This window comes from Andrena cerasifolii, chromosome 11 (assembly GCF_050908995.1).
Source record: "Andrena cerasifolii isolate SP2316 chromosome 11, iyAndCera1_principal, whole genome shotgun sequence".
NCBI classification, from domain to species: Eukaryota; Metazoa; Arthropoda; class Insecta; order Hymenoptera; family Andrenidae; genus Andrena; species Andrena cerasifolii.
The window spans coordinates 583,140-610,248 of NC_135128.1; the positions used below are offsets into that span (position 1 = coordinate 583,140).

The following is a 27,109-nucleotide window of genomic DNA, read 5'->3' on the forward strand; positions in this document are numbered from 1 at the left end:
CATCTCGAGCATCGACTGCTATGGAAAGCGATGCTATAGTAGAAAGATTCATACTAGCGTAGAAGGGGCTAAAAATCTATAAAAGTCGAGAGAGAGATGATGCGTTTTGAAAAAGAGAAATGGAGCAAAAACTGGTTCAATTTTATTTCGAAAGCATGCTACCCGAGTTAATAGATAGTCGGCACAATAGGTGCATGCCTATTCGGGAGCCTCAATTTATACTAGCAGAAAGAGCGAAAGAAAAAGCGAAAAGCTTGAAAAATTCAACGGACTGTCAAGTAGAATGGACGTGTAACTCAGTGCTCTTGTTTTTGGTGTTCTTTTTCTGGGTTTGAGTTGGTTTGGTCACATCTTGATCTCCTGCAGTGTGTTTCTGTGACATCTCTCGTTCGCCGGTGTTTTTTCTCATTCAATCGGCCGGTGTGATCACTCATAATCACTCAATATAAATACTTTATTCAGTGTTCTACTACTTTAAATCCTACTCCGATTGCTCTTCGGTGTTCGTCTGTCTCTGTTGTCATCGTGGCTCCTGTGTGTTAGTGTATAATTACATCTTACGTTGGAGTGTGGTAACAAGGATATGCCAGTGGTCGTCATTCTATACCACTTCATTCCTACACCATGGGACCTACCAAAAAGTCACTATGCAAAGGCTGTGCGGCTCCGGTCGCTAATCCTGTCATATGTCCCACCTGTGGAATTTCATCGCATCCAGGCACTACATGTCTTGTCCGCTGTTCACATCCTTGGCAAGCAGGTAGGCTCCTCAGTTGCAGTGATCCGACAACCGCTGTCACTCCATTGTCGCCATCGGCCAACACAAACGCGAGCCTACTGAACAATATTAGCGGATTTCTAGATTTAAAGTTGAAGAAGCATGAAATGATTTAATGGTCTTCCAGTCAAGCAGTGAGGCTCTTAACAGCACTCGGAACAATATTAACTTCAAATTTAATGATATCAACGTCAGAGTAAATAATCTTGAGTCGAGCATGTGTAGTATGGAAGAAAATATATTCGAGGAAATTATGGAGAGGAATAGAAGATCGCACAACCTCATCTTCTTTAATTTAAGGGAAAATGCTTCACAATCTGACGTGATCTCAGTCAAAGATATTCTGGACACCATCCTACCAGGTTCCTACAATGCCGACGTCACCATCAGACGGTTTGGCAAGAGAAACACTGATGACAAGCCTAGGCCAGTGTGTGTCACATTTAAATCGCCTGATACACCGCTGTCTATGTATACTGAAGAATAAACATATATACCTGGGACAGGCCAAAATCTCGCAATGCCAAACATCAAAACAGCGTGCTTTCTTGGACAATTTAAGGACTCAACTGCGTGAGATGAATGATAGCACTAAGACAATTAGATATGTTCGTAGTGTACAAAAAATTGTATCGCTTTCTCAAAATCCAAAAAGGCGGCTACTTCCCGTTAGTGTACTATCAAAACGTGAGAGATTTTCGTACTAAGATACAGGACATGTGTCGATCTATTGCTTGTTCGCTCCAGTCGTATGATGTTATAGTTCTTGTCGAAACCTGGCTCCATGTCGGTATTTTCACAGCTGAGCTTTTTCTCTCTCAATTTAGTGTTTACCGCTGTGATAGATCCACACTCTCAAGCACGTACTCGAAAGGCGGCGGTGTCCTTATTGCCGTCAAAAAATCGTTACGCAGCTCAGTTATTAATGCGAAAATCTCACATGTTGAACATCTTCATGTCAGAATATATTTTATGTCTTCAACGGCTATTTTTACAGCTGCATACAGGGTGTCTAAAAAATGTCGGTGTTCTTTGAAAGGGGTGACTCAGGGGGTGATTTGAAACAACTTTTTCCTTAGTGAAAATATTGTTCGAAGCTTCGTTAACGAGATATTAACGAAAACCCCCGACCAATCAGAGCGCGCACCTTCCGCCCGAGTTCCCGCGGTAGCGTTGGATACGCGGTAGGCAGTTGCGCTTGTACTACGAACGTACGAAAAAGCAAGTCGGCATGCATCGAAGGAAACCACGTTACACAGTTTTTTTTAAAGCAGAATCTTAAATAGTAATTGTTTGAAGTGAGGGGACAAGAAATATGTAAATTTCATTTTCAAATAAGGCATAAACGAAAAGGTAATGTAACAGAAAATGTATGACAAGTGATCGTAATTCGTTATTGAGGTGAAAATCCGTAGTTTAATAACGGCCAACATAACTAAAGGGTATAGCCCGTTAAGATGGTCAAATGTGCCCTTGAACCGAATTCGACTCACGATGAATCATTCGAAAGCTTATTAAAAAAGAAACATTTGTGGCAATTTTCAACTTCGTATCTCCACCCGGAGGGTAGTAAAGGGCAAAAATAGGAAATCAGGTTTTTGCCGAATTTCTCCTATACTAGGGGATGAAAAATTTTGAAAAAAATCAGAGGCATTTCTGTTATCGGGGCACATATTAGAGAATTGTTTCAGATTTTTAAATTGAAAAACCAAACTGTGAAAAATAAAAAACGCCAAAAAATGCCGAGTGTGTATCGAAGCAGTCTTGGCACTGTAATTATATTTTTACTGTAAGTACGTATCACTGTTACTATTGTTCTGATTTTTTTTCAGATTTTTCAATATGGTGCGCCGCAGTTAAAAAAATTAAAAACTGATTTTTTCGTCGTTTTTTCCGTGTCAGAGTAACTTATACGTCGAATTGCTTCATGAAATAAGTGTTTTATGCGATCTTCTATGTTTATACGTACAGCAAAACATCATAGGAATTAAAGAAACTGAAAAAACCGAATCATTTGAAACTGTTATGCGCCTTACATTGTAAAGTATCTACCGTATTTTTCACGCTAGCTCCGTGCAGCAGAGACAAAGCACCATAAAAGTACCGCTACGGAACTGCCACGTGCACCCAACGGCAACAGTGCCGCGCTTCTAGGGGTACAGTGGTGATCAACGCAACAGTGTTAACACACCAGTGACACAGTATCCAGGAAAAAATATTTCTTTGAAAAGAATTAAATTCAGAAACAAGCCACGCTCGAGGGCCTCGGCCCACGAGCTGCCTAAGAACCTAATATAGGAGAACAGAATGAAACTCTCACAATGGAAGGATGCAAGCCCTCCTCGTCGCACTCCAGCGGTGGAGCCGTGCCAATCACACTTAACAAACAAGAAATCTACAGCATTATAGACGTTAATAATCAGGACACAGAGAAGTTGCTTAAACAAATTTACAAATGCAAATCAGCAAAAAAACTAAACCCAACACATAAGTTGACAAAGAAAAAAACCTCCCAAGCAGAGTCAAAAGGTAATGAGGATTCAAAGTTATGAAAAAGCGAAAAAACTCTTCCGGAAACGAGGATGAACTGGAATATTCAAGAACAAGACGACATTGCTAAGCCTTCGTATGAGCACCTCCTCAAAACTATAGTCGATCTACGAGAGACTATTATTAAACTCTCTACAAGATTAGAAGAAAATATCAATTCAGAAGTCTCATCAAAGAGAAAACCTAAATCGTCATTCGAAACTACGACCTGCAACAGATACCAAGCTCTTACAGACATCGAAGGTGAAGTCATATCCAACTTGCCGTTGGAGGTATCTACAGATACGGAAGCCGCTTCAAGATCAGGCCCCAGCAGTAGTATGAAGAGAAGCATCCCCATTTCTAATCTCAGCAGTAGCAAGTCGAACGAGGGAAAACACCTAAAAATCTAAAAAAACGTACCAACTGGGAACGCAGAGACGAGATCAGCTTTCTTGAACACCTCGGAGCATCAGCCAACAACTTCCAACGACAGCCTCGAAGTCAAGACAGCCAAACCTCCGCCCATTAACGTAAGCCATAAGTCCGCTAAAGAAATTATAGACTTAATAAAAAACTCAGGTTCAAATATAACCTTCGTTACAAAGAAAATCAATGATAATAAAATCTCGCTTCAAACGAAATCGGTACCTGAATTCAGGAAATTATGTATTCTGCTAAAAAACAGCAACATTCAGTTTTTCACTTTCACTCCCAAAAGCGAAAGAATGCAACACTTTATACTAAAAAACCTCGACGGAGATTTCGAGGCTAAGGAAGTATTAGACGAACTAAAAAATTTAAAAATAGAAGGTTTGGACTTTATTAGCGTAGGTAACTTCCAGACAGCTCGTTCCAAGAAAGAAAATATAAAACTGTCGGCTTTCCTGATTAAACTGTCTCCTGACAGTAAAGTAGAAAGATTAAAAGAAATAAAAGTAGTCCTTTACTCCGCGGTTAAGTGGGAAAAACTTAACCAACAAACTCAAATTCAATGTAAAAGGAGCCAGAGAATAGGTCATACTTCCTCAAATTGTAATCTAGAGTACAGGTGTGTAAAATGCGATAACAAGCACGAGCCAGGGGAATGTAAACTTCCTCCCCTGAATCATGAAAATAGATCGGCCAATATTGAAAAACCTTACTGCATCCACTGCAAAAACTATGGTCACCCTGCTTCCTATAGGGGTTGTCCCAAATTGAAGGAAAACCAAGCAAAAATTGAAGAAAAACGTACTCAAAACCTCCTCCTCAAGGAGAAACGAATAAAAAATATAAATAGCATAATAGACCCAAAAATCTCTTTCACTATAGCAGCAGCTGCCAAGCAAACCTTCCGAACCTACGCTGAAAAAAACTCAGAGTCTGCCCATCCCAAAAAGCTCCCAAATACGTCACCAACTTCCCCCGAATGGCTAGAATTGATAAAAAAAACTATTGAAGATACAATCAAATCAAATATTAATAATTTAACTGAGCAAGTACGAGAAAACGCTAATAGAATAAACGCCATTGCTACAGTATTTAATTTAAATATATAAAATTCAATTTACAAGACAGGAAAAAAATAACAATAGATAATTTCAAAATTATATCAATAAATGTAAATTTTATAATAACAAATGAAAGGAGAGCGAATTTGGCAGAGTTTCTTGAACGCCACGATCCTACAATAGTTCTATTATGTGAAACGAAATTAAACTCTTCTCACAAACTGAGCTTCAAAAACTACAATCTAATCAGAAAAGACCGACCAAACGCTAAACAGGGTGGGGGTACAGCTGTTCTAATAAAAAGGGAAATTAAATAGAGAATAGTAACACTAAACGGAGATCAATCAAATAAAGTCCTTGAAACCACAATTATAGAGACAAAACTAACTAATAATAAAAAACTATTCTTCATAGCTGCCTATGCAAAAAATATATAACTGAAAATATATAACTGCAAAAAAGAATTCATGCAAGAATTCGAGCGCCTTTTCGAGAGTCTTGGTTGTGATAACGCGAACAATTACTATTTGTTGGCGGGCGATCTTAACGCCAAACACGATTCATGGGGTAACTCTATAAATAACAGCAGGGGCACCTCGCTGCACCTATGGTACAGGAGAAGCAAGTTGAAGTTTAGAGCATCGCTTAGAGGCACCTCCTCACCTTCATTCACTAAAAGCGGAGCGTTTTTAGATCTATGCTTAGCTGATGATCGAATAAAAATAAATAACCTAACAGATAATAAAATAAAAGCATCAACTACGATAGTGACCACAAAGCCCTCTGCATATCTATATCCATAGAGCAATCAACTCTCATCGAACTTGAAAGGAACATGCTTAAAGAAAACAAAGATTTTCGCAAAATTAATTGGGAAAAATACAGTAATTCATTACTTGAATCCGGTTCAAATTTAGATATTCCAGAAGACAGAAACCTCTCAATCTCTGAAATAGATTCACTTCTTGAAAAGATAAACAAAAACATTATGAAGGCAATAGAAGATTCTGTCCCTGACATAAACTCGAACCACAACTCCACTGACAAATTCATTACAGCCGAAATAATTGCTCTACGTCAAGAAAAAAGCTACATATTGACTCAACTAAAGAACCTAGCTAGAAGATCATCCACTAACCTCATCATTCAATCTCTAATTTGCAAACTTAAGGATATACTAAAACGGATTAGATATAAAATCAAGAAAGAGTTTCAAAAGTCAATTAGTAATCATTGGAGAAACAAAATAAGTAAAATCTCCACCAAAAATTCAAAAGAGTTATTCCCGTCCATCAATAGTATATTTAGACGAAAAAATAAAAATATCCTAGAAACAATAAAAATCCCATCCAATTCACAAGACTTATTAAAAGAATCAGGAATAGACATGCAGAGGCTTCGCAAGGATGACGAAGAAAATTTTTTAGTCCAGGATCCAGTCGAAAAACTGAATCTTCTAGGAACTCACTTCCAAAAGGTCCACACCCAAAACGACGACTTGGGCAAACCCCGTTTGAATATGATCGTCAGAAATAACGTTGAAGCCTTAATCAACGAAATAAACGAGGAAGACACGCGCTCAAAAGGGGTGTGCGTTTTTTCATCCGACAATCTAGCATCCAACCCCTCCCAGACTAACAATATAGAAAATTATTTCACAGATCTGGCCCAAGTGGCATATATTTTTAGAAATTTAAATAACAAAAAATCCTCTAGCTTCGACGGCATCCCCAATTTTATACTCAAAAAATTACCTCAATTATACATATATTTTTACACAATTATATTTAACAATTGCCTAAATAACACATACTTTCCAACCAAATGGAAAACAGCTAAACTTATCCCTATCCAGAAAAAAGATAAAGACGGGAGTAACCCTTCCAGCTACAGACCGATTAGTTTACTCCCTAACATCAGACAATTTTTTGAAGCAATAATAAATGACGCAATCACCCTCCACTGCAATGAAAATAATATAATTCCTGACACTCAATTCGGCTTCAGACACGGACATTCCACCATACATGCACTTACTAAATTCACTTCTGACATCTGTTGGGCGAGAAATGCGGGCGACTGCGTGGGTGCTTGCTTTATAGACCTCGAAAAGGCATTCGACACTGTATGGTTGGACGGGCTTATATTTAGTCTGTTAAATAAAGGCTTTCCTAAACAACTTATAAAGCTAATTTGGAAAATGCTCCACGATAAAAAGTTTATAGTAGTCGACGGGGACGAAAAATCATCTAAACTTTTCTCTATAAATAATGGCCTTCAGCAAGAAACAGTGAACTCCACATGTATGATCTAAATAAAAATAATAAGAAATCAGCCATAGCATTTGCAGACGATTTACTAATTTATGTTCAGGACAACAAACCTTCTAAAATAAATATTGAACTTTAAACTTTATTTGAGAAAATACAAGACTATTTTCATACCTGGAAATTGAAAATGAATACGCTGAAATGCGAATCAATACTGTTCAGACCTTATATTTCCAAGATATCTGACGCTAATTCTGATGTCCGAAGATACTCAAAAGAATTCGCTCTACACGAAGCTAATAATTTAGATATAGTAATCCCTCACAAAAAAGTGGTGCGTTATTTGGGAGTTTTTCTCGACTTTAGACTTAACAACAATGCCCACATCCTTACCCAAATAACTAAAGCAGAAAGAGCATTCCTAGCTCACAAAAGACTCTTTTATTCAAAAGATTTAAAGTACTTTGAGAAGAAGTTAAGGTACTTAGTTATAAATCACTCATAAGACCGATTCCATCTTACGGCTGTCAAATTTGGTATAATATATGCGCAGGCACGATGGAGAAATTAAGACTTTTCGAAAGATACTGCTTAAGAGCATGTCTAAGCAAATACAGATCCGCCGAAAGCAACTTCACAAAAAGAATTGAGAACTTTAAGCTATACGAAGAGGCAAACATCATAAGAATCGACTTATTCTGCCTTAAGCTAATCAGAGACCATTGGGCATCTATACACTCAGTACCAAATAACTCAATCATATCTCACATATTATACCCCAACCCACTTTACCACGAAAAATCAAGAACCACTGGTTACACCCCTCCAGAAGCTTTCATATATCTAGACGCCAATGGATATATTCAATCTAAGAATAATTTACCTCTGATCTATCATGTAAACAGGAAAAATTATAACAAAAAATTAGAATATAATACAGATTTAGATGTAGAAAATGCTAATCTAAGGTATATGTATAAGTTATCAAAAATAGATATAAAAGACTTTCACAGAAACAATATCCAAAAATATTGGTGGCTGTGAGTTAGTACAAAAGTAATCTGAAGTACAACCTAACATTAAGCAAAATAGTGATAATATGTCCAAGTGATACCTATAACTATAAGAAAAAATTTATTTTTACTCTACATTGGTTAGTTGAGGGCATCTCGCCCTTCCTTGTTATTTCTCTCGCCCTCCCCCCTTTCCTCCTTCCTCCCCCCCCAAAAAAGAAATGAGTGTAGACTCGCCAACTCTATACTATGTAAAATTAAACATAAGTTACTATAAGAAATTACGTGAAATCAAACTATGCGGGCAATAAGTGCTATTACATTTGTAAAAGACAAGACTACGCGTACTCTAGAACTAGAGTCTTTAGTCTATAAGTGATACCTCGCAATCAAATAGTTCCTAATTTATACGTTTTAAGGATATATTTATATATATATTTTTTTGTATTATGTTTCGAAATATTCTCTTTATATATGTTTGGCAAAAATAAACGTATTTTAAAAAAAAAAAAAAAGCGGTGGAGTGTCGGGCTGCTATACCGCTGCAAACTTTTTAAACGTAGGTTCGAGCCTCGAACTTCCAAGTTCCTTAGGCTAAGTTTTTTTTTTCGTTAATTACATATATTTCCTAACTTGACGACACAACGATCAATATTTATTTTCAAATGTTTTAAGTGTATTTGAAAAACATATTGGAAATTCACGACATTAAATCTAAACAGGATCCGACGGACAGAAAAATTCCAATCAAACTCGCGTTAGAAGCAGTTCCTTTCTTCGATGGCTATCGACCATCTGTTTTTCAATTTTTAAAAGCATGTGAACGGGCAAAATTAATGTTAGCCCCTCAGCAAGAAACGCAATTAACGAAATTATTGACGAATAAATTACACGGACATGCTTCAATTGCGATAGGCGATTCCGATCTAAATACTTTAGACGAGTTTGGAAATAAATTGAAACAGTACATCGCGTCGTGTAAAAATGTAAACCAATATAAAGGCGAATTGGGAAATACATTTAAAAAACCAGGAGAAAAAATTCTCGATTACATAACTCGCGTCAAAGATTTGCGTTTAGCTATAACGGACGGAGAAAAACGAAATTATGGGGAAATAACCGCTACGCTCCAGGAAAACATCAATACGGATACACTGGGAGCTTTTATTAAAGGATTACCTCGCGAAATCTCTTTACGCCTGAGACAAGAAAGTCAAGAACTAGGGATGGATGAAATCTATGCTCTAGCCGTAAAGGTCGATAAAGAAGTCAAAATAGAAAACGAAAGAATGAAGACAAGTTCGTATACTCGTCAACAACCCGGGTCCCACGATCAGAGAGTGTATCTGACGGTACCCCAAAATAAATCGAATTTTGGACCCCCTAGATACGAAGGAGCCATACCGAAGTGGCAAAATAACCAACCGCGAAATAGCGGATGGCAAAACAATACTACACGAAATAATGCGTGGGAACCAAATTCATCTCGAAATAACGAAGAAACAACATCGCCACCGAATCAATTAGAAATTTCTTGCAATTATTGTAATAAACCGGGACATTTGATCAAAGATTGTTTCAAGTTCAAGGCTAAGATAGAGTCAGGAGAAATAGTCCCATATTCAAAGATGAACCAGGGAAACGAGCAGGGCCGTCCGGAAACATCTGGCGCAATCCGGAGTGGGAACCCTCCACAGCGCCAGAAAATAATGAAAATAGGAGTCCCAAAAACGGAAGAAGCAAAACAATCCGGAAAATCAACGCCCTTGAAGCCGACATTGAAAATCGAGGAAAAGAAGTCAGCGAAGGAAAAACAAACCAAGAGGGACTCGATGGAGGAAGAAGACGAAGAAATAGACGAACAGTAACTGTTCCGATTAATACCGTACGAAATATCCCAACAATACTAATAACATCTCCTAATCTGGAAGGGAAGGCACGATTAATGGTTGATTCGGGATCCGATGTCAACCTCATCAAGAAATCAATGGTAACAGCATCGACAATCGTCAACACTCAAGAAATCATATATATCCGTAGAATAATCGATTCGAATCAAGCTACCTTAGGGACTGCATCAATAATGATTGCGAATCATCCAGTGAATTTCCACGTGGTAAACGACGCACTGTTTGACGATGAAGACGGAATCTTAGGATCCGAATTTCTGTTACATCAAGAAGCCAGCATAGATTATGCAAAAAGGCAAATCAAGTGGGGAAAAAACTATATTCCCTTTAATACATACGAGGAGATATTCGTGCCGAAAAGAAGTTCAGTCCCTTTCCATATTAATATTGCAAATCCAGAACTGCGTGAAGGATACGTAGGAAAATTGCACATCAAGGAAGGAATCTATTTGGGAGATGCATTAGTAACAAATCGAGAGGGAAAAGCCCATATGAGAATAGTAAATAGTACGGACGAAGATTATCATATTGTAGTACCTACAATCGAAATACTTCCATTTGAAGAACGTTCCCCTAAACGATGTAATATGACAAAGATATCGAAGGAAAATCGATTCGAGGAAGTCTTGAAACTACTGAGGTTGGATCACTTAAACAAGGAAGAAAAAGAAAATGTGATGCAACTGATAAAGGAAAACGAAGATCGATTTCATCTAGCAGGAGAAACTTTGGAAGGAACAGATAGCATACAACATAGAATTCACACTACGGATGATATACCGATAAATACTCGGCAGTTTCGATATCCACCAATTCATAAAGATGAAATAAACCAACAAATAAAAGAACTATTAGAAACTGGTGTGGTAGAATCATCCACATCTCCGTATAGTTCTCCATTATGGATCGTTCCTAAAAAAACCAGATTCAACAGGGAAAAAACGCTGGAGATTAGTAATCGATTATCGCAAATTAAACGAAAAGACGATAGGCGACGCATATCCTCTATCAAATATTACAGAGATATTGGATCAATTAGGAAGCGCAAAATATTTCTCTACATTCGACTTAGCATCAGGGTTTCATCAGATTAAGATGGCACCAGAAGACGCACACAAGACAGCATTTTCTACACCATATGGACATTACCAATTTACAAGAATGCTCTTTTGATTGAAAAATGCTCCTGCAACATTTCAACGCCTTATGAATAGCGTTCTATCAGGACTTCAAGGAACCGAACTCTTTGTTTATCTGGATGACATAGTAATATATTCCAGATCCCTTCGTGAACATGAGATAAAGTTCACAAGATTAATGAAAAGACTACGAGAAGCAAAACTAATGCTTCAACCAGATAAATGCGAATTTTTACGACATGAAGTGATCTATTTAGGACACATAATTGACGAACATGGAGTGAAACCAGATCAAAAAAAGATTGAAGCAGTAGAAAATTTCCCTAGACCTAAAACCCCTAAGAACATTAAACAATTCTTGGGATTAATTGGATACTATAGAAGATTTGTACCTGAATTCTCAAGAAAATCAAAACCACTAACAAACTTATTGAAATAGGGAACGAAATTTATTTGGCACAAAGAAGAAGAAGAAGCATTTCAAACATTAAAGAAAGCTCTAATATCTAAGCCGATACTTCAATACCCAGATTTCTCGCAGCCGTTCAAGGTAACGACGGATGCTTCGAGTTATGCCATAGGAGGAGTGCTTAGTCAGGAAAATTCTGGCGACGATCTTCCTATTGCTTATGCGTCCCGCTTATTAAATCCAGCAGAACAAAAATATTCTACAATTGAAAAGGAATGTTTAGTAATTATTTATTGCGTAATGCATTTTAGACCTTACTTATATGGTCGTAAATTCAAAATAGAAATTGATCACAAACCTCTGGTATGGATGAATTCAATAAAAGATCCAAATTCTCGAATTTGGAAATGGAAACTTAAACTATCCGATTATGAATATGAAATAAGCTATAAAAAAGGAGAAAGTAACCTCAACGCTGATGCGTTATCTCGAAATCCACCAGAAGTATGCCTACCAATAAGAGCAAGGGAGGAAGAGGATCCTCCAGAAGGCGAACCGCCACAAAAGAAAAACTTACGGTCAACTTTACCGAAAGATTTCGAAGGACCAATGACGAGAAGCAGACATTTAGCTTTTCCGAAAAGGGAACTTCAACAACTACCGATGTCGGAAGAATCGGAAGATGAAGATATGGAATCAAATACATTCCTGTCAAAAACACCTCAAAGTTGGGAACAAAAACGAAAAAGAACCTTATCAAGCGATTCGTCAATAGCCGGCCCTTCCTCAAAAAGGAAAACCCAAGAAGAACCAAATGACACCATAGAAACATCACAAGAAGAATCAATGGAAATAATAGATATATCTCCATCACCGCCTCAATTATCACCTAGAACAACAACGAGTAGAAGCAAGGATACAATCCCTCATCAAAACCAATTGGTGATAAGAGAATCTAGAGATTCCTTGGCAAAAATAAAAGATAATAAAGTCATTTTCATCGGATTGGATGGAAATCCAATCGATAGAGGTGCCAAAGAACTAGAAACAGAAAATTTACTACCAATTCATGTAGACCTTACCCTAGAAAGGGCCCGGTCAGTACCAGATGAAGTGAAATATATAATAAGTCTATCGATCAAAGAAGATTCAAGAACCGCTATACGACCTGTTAATATTTTAAACAGTCTCATGTCATTATGGGAGGTAATTACGGAATTCAACTTAAAATCATTCGCTATAAGTAGAACCCATAACATAGAGGATGTACCATGGAAATATATTGTTGCGAGCACCCTTTAGTTGAAATCCAAGGCCTGCTGGTGCTCGTGACAAGAACAAGAGGACAGCGAGAAGAAGGCGATCGGATCGATCGCCTGTCAAGCTGTCATTCGAGAGTCAGACGCCATCGCGAATAGACGTATCGAGATTACTGCATTATCCTTGTATTAGACATTTCTTGTTGTTCACCGTTCTTGTAGTTTCATATTGTATTGTTGTATTAAACCTAATTATGCCAAACCGAGCAACCCCCGTTACACAAAAGTATAACATTGGTGTCAGAAGTGGGATCCGTGGCCACGGATCCCGAAGATTCGCAAGGAGCTGTTGCGTGCGATACGCAAGGAGCCGTTGCGTGCGTTTCAGCCTGCAGCTGAACAACGAGGGACAGCCACTGAATCAGCGACAGCAACGAAGGACAGCGGCGACGGCGGTCGAGGCCCGCCGACATCGAGGGACGAACACAGGAACAGCGGGAGCGGCGACGGCGGTCGAGGATCGCCGACATCGAGGGACGAACACAGGAACAGCGGCAGCAGCGACGGCGGTCGAGGACCGCCGACATCGGAGCAGGTTCGAGGCTTCGGCGAGGATGCTGCCGAAAAAGGAGGACATTGCTGGGTCGGCTCTGGAAGTTCGGGAAGCCGACCCACGAAAAGGAATCCGAATTTTGGTTGTATCGTTCCTGTTGGGTAACGTAGAAAACGGCAGGAGGCCGAATTTTGGTTTATTATTCTCGTTGGGTAATGTAGAGAACTGCGAGGGACAGTTACCCAATTAAACAAAAGAGCGTGTGACAGATGGGAGCGCGCGTCCTGAAGTTGGCTCTCGATGACGAGAAAACATTGACGTTTTGACGTCTTTCAGAGGTTATCATGAAAAGTGGTTTTCTGAAAGGACAGCGTGAGATGTGAGCGCAGGCAGAGATCTGTCAACTTTTCCTGTCGAGGTGCGGACGTGCGGCAGGACGTTTAGGAGTGGTGTCGGCGGCGTTTTTGCGGCGAGAGAGGGACGGGAAGAGCGGAGCAGGGAATTTGCATTCTACGTTTGAGCTGTGAGGTGCTCAATGGATGTGAATCTGTTTCCGAGGTCCCGAGTCGGAAACGGTCGCTAGGGCACACTGGACTACGTGCTTGTCGTCACGAGGTGCCTTTGGAATTGAGGTCCGAGATTGATGCCGCGACTTGGTTTGTCTCGTTATCGCTATCTTTTCTTGTACAAGCATGGTTTTTAAGTAGGAAGAGTTAACTTCTGCTCCCTTCTTCCTTTCCCCACTGTTTTCTTTACTGTCATCCCTTTTGCCACTGGATAATGTCTCTCAGATGATTGCTCGGGCGTGTCCCATATGCTCTCCCATTGTTTCCCCACTGTTTTCTTTATTGTCATCCCTTTTGCCACTGGATAATGTCTCTCAGATGATTGCTCGGGCGTGTCCCATATGTTCTCCCAAATATGTTTTAATGACTTGTCCCGTTCTCTTCATGTGCTTTGATCGCTGTTAACCATCGAGGACTGGTAGAAGATCTTTACGAAGAGTCGGAAGATTAGTGTTTAAGCTAATCAGTGGACTGGGTTCCGGAGGCTACGCAACTGACCCCAGCGATGATCCTGTATGGCCAGCAACTTTGTTTACCCCTACAGTTATGGAGAGGATTACCTCCAGAAATAGAGGAAGACGAAGACATTGAACAAGGATATTCCGAATGGATCCGAGGGAAAATGAAGAAGATCCACGAATTTGTTCGCCGCCGTTTGGATATCTACAGCTCTAAGATGAAGACGTGGTACGACAGGCACGTACACGCAGTGGAGTTCCAGCCAGGAGAACGAGTGTGGTTGTTTCAACCAAGAAGAACGAAAGGGAAATGCCCGAAACTACAAGCTGACTGGGAAGGCCCATACGAAGTAGTGGATCGGATCAACGACCTCGTCTATAGGATACGACGTTCGCCTAGGAAGAAGTGCCAGGTGGTCCACGTACGCCGCCTTGCGAAATACGAAGGACGTTTTGCAGCCTATTGAAGAATCTGCCGAACAAAAGGACTGAAGATAGAAAAAGAATCAAGAGAGAAGATTTGAACTCAATCTGGTGGACTGGACTGCGTACGCAGTCCAGCCCCCCGCTCTCTTATTTTGTTATAGGTTCTCGATACCCCACGACGAGGGACAAGGTGTCGGGGGACTGCCACCGCGGCTGGGATATGCGCTCCCGAATTCCCCGAATGTGCCATAATAGCGTGGCGGTCCGCAGCGGGGGCGCGGACATACGTGAAAGCGCCCCGCTAGCCCCCTGGAGGAGACCTCACGAGCCCCCGGGATGGCCGGGATGGAGGATCTCGTGGGGTACCCAGGAAAAGTAGGAGAAGGGTGGACAGCAGACGGGAAATGGCATCCCCAATCACCAGGCGGACAAGCGGTGCTTGGACCGGCTGGAGGGGATGTCGCGGAGACGGGAGCGCTAACCGGACGCACAGGACGGTCCCCTGGGACAGCACCAGAGGCCTAGAAGAGGAATGGGGCCATCAGGATGCCAAGGAATGGAGTACTGGAGGAGTATTGAAGAAAGAAGAGAGAAGACTCCACGAGTTGGGAGTACCGGGCGGATTGATCGGGGAACGGGCCGATAGCAAGCTCATTGTTTAGGTGTGAGCCTATGCTTTCGTGTTCGGTTCGCCTTTCCGTCCTCCAGGTTCTCTCGACTCCAACGTTTTTCAAAATCAAAATGAATCGGCTAAAGTGTTGTCACTTATTTATTAGGCAACCCTGCAGATAGCCACTTGGAGTAATACCGGAAAGAATTTAGAGTAACGTCATCAGTCGGAGGCACGACCGCGAGCTGGAGCAGTTCCAGCAACCATGCGCTGGAGAGGGGACGGTTTACGCATTTTCACACACAAGGGACCCAGGAGCAGGAGAGGAAAGAAAAAAAAGAACGGAAGAGAGAAAAGACAAGAAAAAGGAATGACAGTACCGACCGCCGGACGAAAGGACTCCCCCACCCGTTTTTGCCCAAGAAGAGGACGCGTCGCCGAAGAAGAGAAGCCTTTTTCAAGAGAGAAGCGTCCAAGAAAGAAGACGCAAGTGGAGGGTAAGGACGGGAAAGTTCTTCGGGGGAATCCGCCGTATCCACGCCTTGCCCAGGGTTTTTGGGTGGTTTTCCCCTTGGGCGTGAAGGCGAATGCCGAGGCGCCGGACGGAAGAGGCCACGCAGTGTTTTTCCACTCTTTCGGACCAGGGTACGGCTGCCAGCAACGAAGAGGCTGCAGCGGTCGGGACGACCACTCTTTCAGAGGGGGAGGCAGTGTTGCGAGCACCCTTTAGTTGAAATCCAAGGCCTGCTGGTGCTCGTGACAAGAACAAGAGGACAGCGAGAAGAAGGCGATCGGATCGATCGCCTGTCAAGCTGTCATTCGAGAGTCAGACGCCATCGCGAATAGACGTATCGAGATTACTGCATTATCCTTGTATTAGACATTTCTTGTTGTTCACCGTTCTTGTAGTTTCATATTGTATTGTTGTATTAAACCTAATTATGCCAAACCGAGCAACCCCCGTTACACAAAAGTGTAACAATATTATAAATAGACTAAAAGACATATTCAGAGAACTACCGATTACAATCACCATTTGCACTGGCGACGTGGTAACACCACCTGAAAATCTGAGAGAATAAATAGTAAGAGAAAAACATACGTCGTCCAGTGGAGGACACAAAGGAGTTACAAAAACCTACCACAGGACACGACAAAATTACTATTGGGAGAATATGAAAAAGGAAATTCAAAAATTCATCAGAGAATGCCAGGATTGCCAAATGAAGAAGTTAACAAGAATAAAAATAAAACAACCTATGGTCTTGACAGACACTCCAGGTAAAGCGTTCGACAAAATCAGCATGGACATCGTTGGACCATTGCCAAAAACCAGAAAAGGAAGAGCACACATACTAACGATACAAGATTTGTTAACGAAATATTCAATAGCGATACCTTTAGCTCGAACCACCTCTGCCGATATAGCAGACGTATTTATAAAACGGTTTATTTGCCGATTCGGATCACTTAAAGCTATTTTAACCGATCAAGGAACGAATTTTACTTCAAATTTGATAAAAATCGTCGCTAAATGATTCAAAATTAAACGCTGTATTATTACAGCTTATCATCCACAGAGTAATGGTTCGATAGAAAGATAGCATCATGTACTAACAGAGTATTTAAAACAATATACGACGAACGACGATAATTGGGATGATTGGATAGATTTAGCAATGTTTTCATATAACACAGCAGTACATGAGGGTACTAAATTTTCACCGCATGAATTAGTTTTCGGATGCATTGCACGAGAACCTTCGAGTGAAAAAACCTATTGGTGAAGATTTGGAACCCACATATGCTGAATACCTGAGAGATTTATTTAACAAGATAACTAATCTGCAAACGGAAGCCCGAGAAACTTTAATAAGGGCAAAAGCCAAATCTAAACAATATTACGATCGGAAAATTAATCCACAAGATTTTAAAGCAGAAGATTTAGTATATCTCTTGAAAGAACCTCGGAGGACAAAGTTCGCAGATCAGTACTCAGGACCGTATAAAGTACTCGAATTGTTGCCTAATCAGAATGTTAAAATATTAGCTGATGGAACAACTCGTACAGTACACATAAATAAACTTAAACTTGCGTATATTAAGTCAAATCCAGGGTGATTAATAAATAAACAAAATTGTATACAAGTAAAGAATAAATCGACAAAATAACTAAGTGATAAAATACTTAGAGTATCGTCTATTACAGACCATGATACTCCCAATCGAAGTTTCCCAAGAGGTAGAAGAAGACTATGGTAGGGCAATAGAGGAGGTGATATCAACCCTCACTCCACCCCTTTACGCTCGAATAGAGCATCTGTACTGCTTGATCAGATGTACGGCAATGATATATACGTACAACCACCAGCGAATTTGTGACCTTTGCTATGAGCAAGCAGATTATAACGAAAGACGTCGATTCGTAGAAACCGCTGGCCATTGCCTATGTAATTACATGGGCTTACTACGAGGATCTATCTGCATCAAATGCGGTACAGGAATGGTGTTCAGACGATCGGTATTAAATTGTACGAAATGTATTAACAGAAGTATGACGTTAAACCCAACAGAAAATACCCTGCTATTACGCGGAAACATAATTGCAGTGGAAAATATTGAATAAAGGTCAGAGGAAAAGGGAAAAATTACAATCGATAGTCTACATATACACTCCACCCCAATGATCTATAGATATACATTATACCCAAAACAAATAAAACAAGGGTAGAAACAGAACAATGAACGGTGAATATAAACTGAGTATAACCTACTTAGATTTGCCGTTATTGCAGATATGAAGCCCCCAGTGGAAGGGTTCCAGGAGGAAGACCTAGAGTACTACGGCCCTATAGATGGAGTCCTCCCCCAAAACCATCCAGAGGCATATATAGAACTGATGTCGATGTATTGCGTTGTAAAATCAATAATAAGGATATATACATGCGATGAATTAAGGATCTGCACAAATTGTTATGACGAGATGCAGGAAGATGCAAAAGAATATTACGAGGAAGGAGGGTGGCACTGCATATGCCAGCATCGAACTACACTCGTAGTGTCAACATGTTTCAAATGCAATAGATCGCTGGCCACCGTAAGGCCTGCGTATCAATGCCAAGAGTGTATTGAAGAATATTTAGAATTAGGCCCCGACCAGTGGGCACACCTTGATAGAGGAGGATGTTTAGATGTTATCACTCGATGGTAAAAAAAAATAAAATAAAAAATAAAAAAAAATAAAAAAAGGGGGATACTACTAAAAACCCTGTATATGTAACCATAGACTAAGGAAATATATATATTTTTTACCCTCCAATTTATCGTGAGCTGTGTTGATTAAACCTCACATAAAATATAATCTAGTAATAGGAACGAATACAAAATGATTACAGATCAGACTTTAAAATGGGAGTATTACATGACCCCCGTCAACCAAAGGGTCGTGGAGAACACCGCGGGCCCATCGACGGAGTAATCCCCTACATTTCCCAGAAACATATCTACCACTATTACTATTAACCTGTGTGCGACAGTGTATATACCAACTTTACGTATCAGATATAAAACACATATGCGCTGAATGTTATGTACAAACAAATGCGGCACCAGAATATGTTATTGAATACCACTTACATGCTATTTGTACCGAACAAGTAGCGGAACAACTCGCCAAATGTGATCAATGCGCTAGAGAAATAGCGGGGATTTCGGAAGCTGCCATTTGTGCTGGATGCACCGAAGAATACTTGGACCTAACCCACGAAGAATACGTAGGGCTAGCGAACGGCAACTACAAGATGGTGTTTAAATGTTAAAACCAATAAAATTTTATTATACAGGGTGTCCCACTAAGGAATGGACAGCGCGATATCTCTTAAAGTATTGTCGATAAAAATATAAAAAAAATAGGGAATTGCATGGTTCGAGGGGGCCCATTTATTAGCGCGAACGAATTTTGTTTTCGATTATTATTTTAAAAGATACGATGGTCAAGTTCGGTTTTTCAAATGAAACTATTTTCTTTGAAGACCTGAGTTGATAGTGCGTTCCAAGACAAATTGAATAAGCTTTAATGTATACACTTTATTTCCACTGGTTTTTAAGATATTGCGCTTGCAAATTTACTGATTTTCACTGCAAGAAACCCCTCTGGAATGGCAAAAACCGAGGGCGGTCTTACTGGCGCCACGGGTGGCACTGCCTGTTGAAATGGATACTTACCTGCCAAAGGTCTACGCCAGAAATGGCAGGCCCAAAGGCTGGACAATTCTTTTCCGTCAGAAATGCTACTTAGGTAGGTACATCTGCGGTATCGAGAAGCGCATCGTTACTTTTATTTCGCATTTGCTTCTACGCTCGGATGGCCGGTTCTTTTGGGAGGGATGCAAGTTGGATTGGTTCTGATACAATCTGCTCCCTATGGTTGAAATTTAGTCTAGCAACTTTCACTCCTCCTAACCTAACCAATCCAACTTGCCCCCTCGAACCATGCAATTCCCTATTTTTTTTATATTTTTATCGACAATACTTTAAGAGATATCGCGCTGTCGATTCCTTAGTGGGACACCCTGTATGTAAAATTATGATATTCAAAATTATAAGTAACATAAAAGAAATAAGTTGTGGTTATACGCTTATTCAAACGGAACATCCAAAATTATTCATTTTGGAAACAACGAAGGAAAGAACATTTGCATCTTTACACAAAATTCCAGTAGAAAATTTGGATATTTTCACGTACGTGAATTTCAAATTTGCCTACGTGGAGAAACATATAAGAACTGAATTGAAAACTCTATACAGAGATATAATTATACAAAAATGCTTATTGAAACAACAAATACTAAACAATGCTCTAATAATTGCTACGCTGAAACCAGACGACTTCGCCAATATAGTCACGAAAACACCGGGACATATGGCACTAGTAGCTGGCGAAGTGATTCACATTGTAAAATGCATTCCTGTTCAAGTTAAAATACGTAAAACAGATGAATGTTATATAGAATTACCTGTGTGGTTAAGAAACAATTCAATGTTCTTAACACCGAAATTGCACATTTTAACCATTCAAGGGACACATAGGGAATGTAGTCCCATTCTACCAGTCATGTACGAAATTGACCAAGCATGGCACAGAATTTCGCCACATCCAATTGAAGTTCGTCCACCTCAAGTACTACATCCAAAAACAAAACTCAACTGGCATTATACATCTCCTTCGGATCTCGCAACCACCGGAATATATACACAGAAGGAATTGGAAAATCTAAGGGACCACATTATGTTCCCTGCAGAAAAAGCAGCTGTATTAAATACACTCGCCAGAGGAATATCAGGGAAAAATATTCCCGCAGGATCAATTTCAATAATGGGAATTTTGGGCAAAGAAACCATCGCCACATTGGCCGAAAATGCAGCAGCCAAATTCTGGAACGGATTCCTTAAATTCGGAACAGTCACCGCAGGACTACTTGGAGTTTTTATCATCATTATAATAATAAAAACAATATTTGATACCATTATATACGGATATCAAATACATGCAGTCTATGGATGCGGACTACACTTGTTAGGAGCAATTTGGAACTTCTTAACAACGTTAATAATACATCTGGCCAACAAAAAACAACCGTCATCGCAGAATGCAGATCAACTAACAACTGACGAGGGGCGACAACCAACTCCAGCAGCAAGAGAATTCAAGGAAGCTATCCAAGAACTAAAACAAATTTCCTCCGGAAATTTGCTTTCTAAGGGGGGAGGTGTCACGTCCCGCGACGTGGAGTCTACTATTAATTAACTCTTTAAATCATATATATTTACTATTTCGTACTTTGGTATATTATAACCACCTCACATAAGTTATCAACATAATATGTAGCCGATAAGGCACTATAATTGAAACTCGCGGTAAGAAGAGCTCGAGTCGTGAATCTACGGACGGCAACAGCGAGCAGGAAAACAGCTGACACGGGAGGTGGCAACCAGCCGTCTACACGCACACCAGAAAGGCCCAACCAACACCAGTTGACGTTCAGCGTGGGACAGAGGCCCCATCCGCCAGTGGAGTCAACACCTTCACGGAGCTGCGCTCCTGATCATCGCTAGCCACTTGCCCTCCCATTATTTCCCGTAAATCGAGCTCCAATACGGATTCGATGTATATTAACTTCAATCCCCAGTACGTAGGCTGTACGGAACCAATCGTACAGAGTACGTCGAGACCCAAAAGCGTAACAATCTAATCCAGGGGTGCACACTTAGTCTGCCCTAGGGCCGTCGGTGAGCCCTCGAGCTCGACCGTGGTATGCTCACCCCCACTCCTCGGTATAATGTCTCGTGGTGGGGAACTCTATGACTGCAAAAGCCGTATGCCTGTTACAACTACAAGCATACTCGCGATAGATATACAAGACCAAACGAAAACGTACAGAATTTTATATTCTATTCAGAAAGTTAATTTTAACAAATTCGCATACGTAAATTTGAATATTTGCATTTGAAGATATCTAATAACATATATGTGATATATACATATACAGTGGGCCACAAAAGTATTCGGATACTTATAAAGTTGGTCCAATATTAGATCCATACGTGAATATACATATATTTCTATGTATAATTTGTTAATATTTATTAATCGTGGATTCATTTTTCTTCAATTTGAAACCTTGAGTACAGAGATTGGAATTATAATACTCAATAATTTCTTTTAAAAATTTCCCAAAGTGTCTCTTACTTTCGGAGCGTCAAACTCTGGAAACCCCTGCGGCAGCCTGTGACGCTCCGTTCCCACTACTCCAACCGCTCCCCACTCCGTTGGCGGACTCGCTTGCTCTTGAACGAGCTCGGAGCTCGAACTCGAGCTCGAATGTGCGCTCGCGCCCGGAATTGGGGGTCCTGTGCACCCCTGATCTAATATATGAATTAAAATAAGAATTTAACTATCGACGCTGCTGAGGGTTTCGTATAACGGCAGGAATCCGTCTTAAGTCACGGAGAAGACACCGAAATAGGTGCGCAATAGCTCAAATCCTGCAGTAAACAAAACTCTCGGATAGCCCGCTGGAACAAATACTTCAGGTGATTCCCACGGTAGATGATTGGGAGATATCATCTCCCACCGTCCTAATTGTCATGTGACAAACCTGGAGAAGGAGTGACCAATAGCCCTATAAAAAGGGACTGATCACCCGCGGAGCTGTTTTTTTTTACCATATTATCGTATCACCGTTATTACCATTGTTTAATACGCATTCAATTATTAAATGACTTAAAGTGTTGAAACCTTGTTACAGTAAAAATAAAGGTAAAATTTTGTGTTAAACCAGTGAGTGAAGTGTTTCCACCGTCAACTCCCCAAATCCAAATCAAGCGTTCGTCTTGTGGAATAGTGAAATCAAATACGAAAATGCATATTGACAGTTCACGGGTTGCGCTGTTTGAAGGTATTACCTATGAGCAGAACGTTGCCCGCGGTTTTACCAGAGATTAAGAGTAACGCGTGATCGACGCGATAGATTTAAATATAAATGAAATTCTAAATAAATGTTGCGAATGAGGGAAAATCACGCTCGCCTCCGCCGCTGGTACCCCCAAAGAGCAGAACGTTGCCCGAGGTGGCGCCTGGTGTGAAAGGTGGAGAGTGATTATCGGTCAATTAACCTATGCCATCGTGAATTCCAAAAGACGAATGCCCCGAAATCACCGTGCGGGTCGCCTAGTGCAGCTACGTAAATTAAAGTGGTTATACAGCGACGCACCAGCTGGTGAACCAAAACTCTTAGGAATTGTCAAGGATCCGACGGTCAGCCGGGAAGAGGTGGCCACCCAGATCGGGATTACTCTGGCGCCCGGAGAGTGGGCGGCTCCAAAACCCGGGACCGCACCCAAAAATTACGAAATTCCACCGGCGCGTATAGCGTGGAGGCTGATCCCGATAGACCAGCCATCACCGCGAGGGCACTGAGGTAATTAAGAAAATGCAAAATCCAATTATAATCTGCTATCGACCAGTTCTCAACTATCCCAGAGCGTCAATGTCCCTGGACTAGCTCGAAAGCGGGTAAAAAAATAAACTCCCTAAAAAACGCGGCCCCAAATAGGAAGTAGGGACGTAACAGCAACTATTTCGATTCTATTATTTGGGACGAAATCTTGAAAGATAAAAATCCTGATGAAGCAGTTTGTCTACTATATGATCATCATTATTATGCGATTTTCCTTTTTGTACCGAAATTCAGACCACATAATATTAAGTTTCCTAAGTGGTTTACACCGCCGCAACTCGTTAATCTTATTCGCCGTAAAAAGCAAGCACATTATGTTTATAAACGCACCAATCTTTATGTCGATTATCTTCTATTCTCTAAAGTTCGCGCTGAGTGCAAGGTATTATCGAGGAAGTGTTATATTCAATATGTAAGAAACATAGAATGTTTTATGCTGAATAGCAATGACATTAATCCTTTCTGGAGTTTCATAAACAGCCAGCGAAAGTCCCGCAAACTACCAAGTATTATGCACTGAGATAACGCTAGTGCAACTGATACCTTATCAATCGCGAATCTATTTGCATCCTTTTTTGGTTCTGTCTATACTTCTCACCCCGCGGTCTTGCCTGATGTCACCTTCGATTAGAGTACACAAATTTCAAATATCAAGATCAATATTGGTGATATATTTAACAAAATCAATAATTTGCGAGTATCCAAGGGTCCAGGCATTGATGGAATCCCGCCAATTCGTCTTAAATCATGTTCCTTCACTCTTTCAAGGGCATTATGGATTATTTTCAATTCCTCTCTGTCTAGTGGGATTTTTCCATCTGCCTGGAAGACTACTTTAATTACACCTGTCTTTAAATCTGGTGACTCTGCTAACGTGAGGAATTATAGGCCGATATGTTTCATAGATACCATACCTAAATTAGGTGAGAGCTTAGTAGTTGACAGTATCAAGCCCTTTATTACGAGTATTGTTTGCAGTGAGCAGCATGGTTTTATGTCTATGCAGTCTACTGCAACGAATCTTTCTATCTGTTGCAACTATGTCACAACTAGTCTTGACCGTTGCAACCAAGTAGATACTATATACACTGATTTTAAGAAGGCATTTGACACTGTTGCTCACCATATTCTATCATCCAAATTGTCGTCGATGGGATTTTGTGACCCCCTACTCTCTTGGCTCTCGAGCTACTTGGTTGATCGGAGACAGATTGTTCGTGAAGCCGGATCGCAGTCGGTCCCGTTTGATGTCACTTCCGGGGTTCCACAAGGATCGCATCTAGGTCCTTTTCTGTTCATCTTATTCATTAATGACTTGGCCAAAGTGATTCGCCATAGCAAAATTTTGCTATTTGCGGATGGTCTAAAGATTTACAAACAGATTTTGTGCCCAGTAGATCGTATTTTATTGCAACGTGACCTATTGAACTTGGAGCATTGGTGTGAATTAAATGGCTTGATACTGAACTACGCAAAATGTTATTTTATGTTTTTTCGCGAAGTACATCATCGGTTGATGTTGAATACATGCTCGGTAATGTTGTTCTCTCACAAGTTTCTGAGATTCGTGAGCAGGGAGTCTACTACACTTCGCGTTTAAATTTTTCTTCGCACTACAGATTGTTAGGGATGCGTATAAAAATCTAGGGTTTATTAAACAATGCACAATTGACTTTACTAATCCCCGAACTTTTAAATTATTGTACTGCGTCCTAGTCAGATCTCACTTAGAATATGCATCTGTTATTTGGTCGCCCTACCAATCAAAATATAAACAGCTCATTGAGAGGGTGCAGCATAGTTTCCTTAGGCCAAAGCATGGCAGTTACTGGCCACGACTAAATCTCAATTCTTAATCGTTTGAACCTACGATCCCTTGAGTTTAGGAGAGCTGAGGCCGACTTGCCTTTCCTTTTTAAGATTATTAACAGCCGTATTAATTGCCCTCAACTCCTTAAGTTTATTAACTTCTATGCTCCTGCGAGATCGTTTAGATTCACACGTACTTTTCTTCCCCAGCAGTATATTTCGTCATTGATCAACTCGGACCCTGTAAACCGCATATGTAGTGTAGCTAATACATATTGTGAAATCATGGACTTATTTGATGTTAACATAAGCAGCTGTAAAAACTCGGTTCATAGTAACTTGCATAATTTGTGATTTGTCCGTCTTAACTGTAATACCAATCATGTACACTAATGGGAACCCTTCCCGGTTTATCAATAAATATATAAATAAATAAAAAAAAGCGATAGAGGTCTCCCTCCGAAAATAGTGAAACTCCGATCTTATCGAACCGGCGTCGACAGCGGTGTAAAGTACAGGACCACTGACTCCGTCACAAATATTAGCAATGGGACTTTTCCTCGCGGATCATACGATCACGCGAGAGGATCGACGCCGCCGTAACTTTCCCAAAAAAGCTACGAAGGAAATAATAAATTTAATTCACCCCTTAATTTTTTCAGACACATTTCTAAGTTCACGGGAGCAGACAGACAGAAGACAGACGCAAGGTAGAAGAAAAGATACAGATGCGGATCTACGTTCCAAATTATTTACGTACGTAAGGGTGCCGAGTCAATTTGGTCAAAAGACGCCATGCTGGTACATACGGGCGTCGCAGGTATGCATGATGTTCGACGAAATATTGAAATAAACTTTCACTTTTATACCCAACTTACCGAAATGTCTGCGATCATTTTTTAGAGACGGACTTTTTATAAAATTACTGCGCACATGGTGTATGGGACAGTAATGCCAGGGCAAATGGAGTGCTACATGAAATAATAAGTACCATATTTCAGGTAATGTTTGACACTTTATAAATCTACGGTAAAATTTGGTACGCTTATAAAACAACAATTAAGTATTTCCATTACATAATGTGTTACAGATCCACACTGCCATACGTCAGATTTCATTATGAGCGATCTGGCAAAATTGTAGGAAGACCACCAATGGAGAAGGGGAATTACCCAGAATGAGAGAAGATAATAAGAGAATATAATACTTTGAAAAATATATGGCACTTTTTTTATCTGTAATCATTCATATCAAGGGGGTGAAAGTTTGAATGTCTTATTTCAATTCCCGAATGAAGTTGGATTGATTTATTGTGATGAGTGTAACTAGATTAGAAACAAAAAAAATATATATACAAAAAGTGTTATGTTAAACGATTTTATCAAAAAGGTACTAAGTACTAAAAAATAATTTTATTCTTGTACTACAATTTCGATGGTGTTTTTTAACTTTGAATAAAAACGTAGAGCAGGATATTTCATAACAGAATATGAATGAATTTAGTACAGCATCAAGTGTCGAAATGAATTTGTTGCGAAATATCCTGCTCCACGATTTTATTTAAAGTGAAAATACGCCATCGAAATTGTAGTATAAGAAAATAATTATTTTTTAGTTTTTAATGCATTTTTAATAAAATCGTTTATTATAATTTTTTATATTTTTTTTATTTTCTAGTTTTTAGTGCTTGTGGATTTACATTTCAGAATTCAAACTTCTTTACAATTATATTTTATTACTGTACGGAGTTTAAAAGTTTGCTTGAACCCCACAGTGCTAAAAGTTCGTAAAGAACGCGAGTGGTTGATTTTTTCGATTGGATTTGTGGTTACGAGTTATTATTTATTGGTGACTGGGTAATTTTTTGCC

General features: G+C 40.0%; 1 protein-coding gene and 1 long non-coding RNA gene across 2 annotated transcripts in view; one reads left to right on the forward strand and one right to left on the reverse strand.

Annotated features, from left to right (window-relative positions):
- Positions 1 to 27,109, reverse strand: part of Dpp10 (Dipeptidyl peptidase 10) — a 655,550-nt gene that overhangs the window by 36,214 nt on the left and 592,227 nt on the right. The window lies entirely within an intron of this gene.
- Positions 25,821 to 26,505, forward strand: LOC143374595 (uncharacterized). The gene is made up of 3 exons (XR_013086696.1): positions 25,821 to 26,060; positions 26,146 to 26,241; positions 26,331 to 26,505. It is a non-coding gene; the product is annotated as an uncharacterized LOC143374595 (long non-coding RNA).